This window comes from Argopecten irradians, chromosome 8 (genome assembly GCF_041381155.1).
Source record: "Argopecten irradians isolate NY chromosome 8, Ai_NY, whole genome shotgun sequence".
Taxonomy (NCBI): Eukaryota; Metazoa; Mollusca; class Bivalvia; order Pectinida; family Pectinidae; genus Argopecten; species Argopecten irradians.
The window spans coordinates 28,345,257-28,350,728 of NC_091141.1; positions in this window are offsets into that span (position 1 = coordinate 28,345,257).

The following is a 5,472-nucleotide window of genomic DNA, read 5'->3' on the forward strand; positions in this document are numbered from 1 at the left end:
TATCAAAATGATCCCAATAGAACAACAAATAAATATCAGTACCAAATAATCCAATATATGTAGTGGTTTCTACGCAGGAAATGAAAAAAAAATCGGATATTAAGCTCAAAAATGGCAATTTTTAAGCAAATATATTATATTTGTCTCGACGATGTTAAAATGTTCCTAACAAATCCTTTTATATTCGTAATCAGTTATTTGGCATCTTAACAATTAGTAAAAACAACAACAGCAAAAATATATAGAAATGCAAGAGAGAATTATTGTTATACCATCATTTGGTTTGCAAACATCACCGGGTGCGTATACAGAAATGATTGTTATGTTTTCCAAACCGCTGACACTAGTTTCCTGGTGTCTTAGAATTTCCTGAATATAATATTGATTTATATCTTTACAAATTTGAATTTAAAGTTGTCTGAATATCTAAGTGGGACTTTAAAATTTCCTAGCATAATCCATTTTCATGTTCAAAATTTGTAGACTAGTAACGTCTCAAAATGAATTATTCCAGCACACCGTCAAGAGTATCAAATTAAAACTGAGATAAGCATGTGTTTCCGTTAATACCATTACACTTTTCGAAACGTTTTGTGTCTTTTAGAATGAGCATATCCATTGTTTATTTCCTGTGTATAACGTAAGGATATGTGATATGGTTACTACAGTGTCACATATTTCTGTCACTAGTTCTTAATGATAATCATTATCATTATGCGTGCTTTCTCGCCAGAGTGTCATCGTCGATGTCGATGAGCTGATGTGACACTACATTACCGGTTTACCATCGTGGTTCCAACTTGTCAACAGTCTATGTCCAGTATTAACATCAGGAACATCGGGTTCAGGGATGTGGGAGCTCAAACCTAGTGATTCCCATAGCGTATATGATGTTTTAGAATTCCACGGCATGATGGAAAAGACACCAGATCCAAATTCTGCGAAGAGTTGGTTCTCCTTAATTCGTATGAAGCACAATTCTGCATTCTTGTGAACCCTCAGTGACCATAGATGGTAAAAGGGAATTCTATGAGGTCATAAATGAGGTATGCAGTTAAGTTCGACTCTTTGCCAAGTCTGGAAAGTACTGTTGAGAACTTTCTTCTGGAGAGTCTTCAATGTTGTCTCCACGCATACACCAGCTCTGACAAAACCAGCACCTTCAAGGGAGTGGGAAAAGTCAGACCAATGAATAAATTCAACATTTATAAGGTTTATGAATGGTGCTTGAATACGAATTATGGAGCTATATGCTAAAGAGAACCAATTCCACCATTCGAAGAATGTGGACCTGTTGTAATTTCCGTTATGTCAGAGAAGTCTGAAACAGCATATACGATATGCTAGAATCTGCAGGAGACCCCACATCCATGAATCTATTGTTCCTGATATGGTCATAGATGGGTCAAGAAAGATGACAGGCTAGAACAGCACTGGTAATGAATTGGATACTGATATCTCGATTACTCTGATTCGGACTGCATGTACCAACTACCAGACATTCCAAGTCACTTCCGTGAATAGATCAGTGAGGCGAGAGAGCACCCACAATGATAATGGTTACCATTGGGACCCAGGGAAAGAAATATGTGACACTGTAATAACCATCTGACATTTTGATAATGCTATGCATAGGAAATAAACATGAATGTTTTATTATTATGTTAGGAAATTTTGAAGTAAGGAAACTATGTCTTGTCCCACCAAGATATTCTGTAAAATCTTAACTCATGTGTTCTACTTAAACACCAGGAAACTGTAGTGTCAGCGGTTTGGAACACATACCAATCATCCCTGTATACGCACCCGGTGATGTTTGTAAACCCAATGATTGTATAACAATAATTCTCTCTTGCATTTCTATTTATTTTTACTGTTGTTGTTACTTGTTATAAAGATGTCAAATAACTCATAACGAATAAAATTTTGTTGTGAGGAACATTTTTTCATCGTCGAGGCAAATATGATATATTTGCTTAAAAATTACCATTTTTGAGCTTAAAATCCGGTATACCAATCACTACATGTATTGGATTATTTGGTAATGATATGTATTTGTTGTCCTATTGTGGTCATTTTGATACTGCATTTGTCTAATTCGGTTGAAAAATGTAAATGTTATGACCATTTTTCACTTTTCAGTTAAATTCGAGATGGCGGCCATTTTGATGACGTCATACCGGAACTTATACAATGTTAACATTGCTTTTTTGTTGTTTTTGATTTCACTGATAATTAAGAGGTACAATAACTGATTAGAAATCATAATTTGCTGTTTGGAAACATTTTTGCTGCGTAAAGCCAAATATGAAAAATTTGCTAAAAAATTACCATTTTTGAGCTTAATATCCGATTTTTTCATTTTCTGCGTAGAAATTACTACATATATTGGATTATTTGGTACTGATATTTATTTGTTGTTCTATTGTGGTCATTTTGATACCTCATTTGCCTACTTCGGTTGAAAAATGTCAATGTTATGACTATTTTTCAATTTTTAGTGAAACTCGAGATGGCGGCCACTTGATGACATCATTACCGGAAGTTCATCCCAACTTTTGCAATGTTAACATTTTGATTTGTGATCAATGGGTCATAAGGGTTCAGAAAAATATTGGTTCGGAGGTTTGGGGGGAGTGCATGTGGGATCCTGCTAGCCCATGGTCTACATGTTATAAATAGAATAACATGAAATTTATCAAATTAATACATACAAAATAATGGAAAGGCCATGACATCATAAAAACTAGTACTCCATATTCAATCAACGCATACATTGTAACTGGAGATACTAAAAAATGACCATTCGAATAAACTAACCTGTTTTTTTTTTAAATAGAGAACAAAAAAGATAAAAACAAAACATTACGAATTAATTTCCCTATTGTGGGGAATTATCAGAATTATGCCACACAGTGAAAATGCCAACAAATTTTCAGCATGTTCACTGCCCCCCATACCATTTAATATTTTATTTAATATATTATTTATTTTGGTACAAACACTACATAACAATACGTCCGTAAAAACAATTTTTTGATTAGGTCTAAGACTTATCATCACTAGATAAGCATGCACAGAAACGACATCTTTAATATAGTATTGCAGTTTTTTTCGCTGACGAGCGTTATACAATGACGGACATCTATCTAATGATAGTTTCATTCATTTTCAGTCAACTATATCCAATCGTTTAAATCTCCCGATAAAAGTATTCCTTTATAACGATGAAGAATCGATAATTTATCGATTATTTAATGAATGTGAATAGACAAAGGTTCTAGATATGTTACCCCCTTCAAGCCATTACGTCATATAGAACATGACGTTGCAATAAATGTTAAATGTGTTTATTACTAACCACTATTAATAGACAGTATATATATATCGATCAGTGTAGGTTTCAGACCATGATCTGACATTGTGCCACTGTGACACATACAAATATGATATAAATGTACTTATCTATAGTCTGTCACAGGGACAATTATGTTGACGTTGATTTACTTACAGGACCCAGTTTCATGATCATTCATTAGCTTTAATGAATTCCTTAACTTGCAATGCTTAACTTAGCTGTTGAAAAGTGTTTATGCATCCGTCTTGACGTTATATATTAGTGTTGACTCGTACATTGTTGTGTTGTAATTTTTGGCAAAATATGCAAAAACTTGTTCATTTAGGTTTATTAACTCCACATGTTTCAATACATATTTCTGTCACCAAATAATAACAACATTATGTTTATTAGTGTTTATAACATGTACTAGAAGCGCTTGTTAACGGACAACATACCAGTAATTCATTAAATACAGATTACTTCAGACTGACAATATGTTTTATAAAGGATCAATTTGAAATGTTATGGCCCCAAAATCAACCAATTAAGTATATGAATTTTAAATACTTACATTTATATGTAGTACTTTCTTTGTTCAGCTGAGATTCAGTTAGTTTTCGTATAGTGTAGTGCTGTTGGCGCGATAGTAATCACCAGAAATGAAAAAAAAAAAATGTAAATGATTTTCGGACCTAATGTGTAGAAGCTTCTCTTTAAGAAACAATAGAGCGTTATCATCTTCAGCAGAAATATGAAGTTTGTTCTAGGATATGCATAACGATTACTAGAAAACGTGACCAAATTTACATCATTTCAACATGAGTAAAATTAATGCATATTCAGGAACAGATTAGAGGAAACAGAAGGTTTATCGTGGAGTATTGTTTTAAACACTCTCAAATTGCGACATGAAACATTTGAATTGACATACTGTCCGACACCACCCAATTTAAGGTAAGACGTCCCCATTTTGTTTCTTATAAAGTTATTTTTACATTTTGCCACAGCGACTCCATTACTCTAATGATAATCCTGATCTGCATTATGAGCCAATAAATGCAGCCTAGACTTGGTGTAGTAATATCTATATAAATGGATGCGAGTCTTGTTTATTGACACCATGTAATCCGCGCGGGAAAATTGACATTGTAGATGTATAAACTAGTTTGGTTATGATACTAAAAATAATCTTTTAAATGTCTGGATAATTGAAAGTAAACTAAAATCGAAAAACATTGAAATTTTGTTGTCTTTTCAATTTTATATAGCAACAATTTTTTTATATCATTGAACTCGGCTATTGAGGTTAAATGGCTGAAGCGGGAAATTCAATCGTTCACTCGCATCTATATATGTTTTACTTTGAAATAGAAAGTAATAAGTAAATATAACGCCTAACGGGCGCTATTCTATTTATCTGCCACCCAGATTGCATTTATATCTCCAATAAATGCAATCTAACAATCCTTTTACTGTTAAATAAAGGTTATTGATTACATTGAAATATTGTATAACACATCATAAATTAATATGATTTAATTCCCATATAGCACTAGCTGTCAGATCAATAGATGTAGACGAACACGTTGTGTTAGTGTTATTTCGGACTGAAGAAGGCCCTATAGTGGCTGAATATATATTCCATAGAAATGATTTTGATTTTACTTTGAATTTATTTTGGCCTTTTATTTCGGATTATTAATATACTAGCTTTATACCGTTTTTCCTCATTATGACATCATAAATTAAGCAACGTCTTCATTCAACGATATAACAATACAGATTTTAACTGTCCCACCCCCTCTCCCCCCATAGGAGGACTAGTACTGTTCCACTTGGCGTAAATTGCAATGCCCAAACCGTTCCAGCCCATGAACAAATTTCACTATGAACCGGGAACCATTGACACATACTTAACCAAAATAAGTCATTCTCCTATGCGAGCATTTCCAACATAAAAAGACTTTTCAACGTGAACATCCCATAACGCATCTCTGTAAAGCACACGTGCATGAATGCATGATGATTTTGCTTTTGGTTTTGTTTAAGTTAATATCCAGTCTCAAAGTGTTACCATGTCCGATATCTTCATCTTACTGATACAATGCATCTATATAAAAACTTTTCTCAAC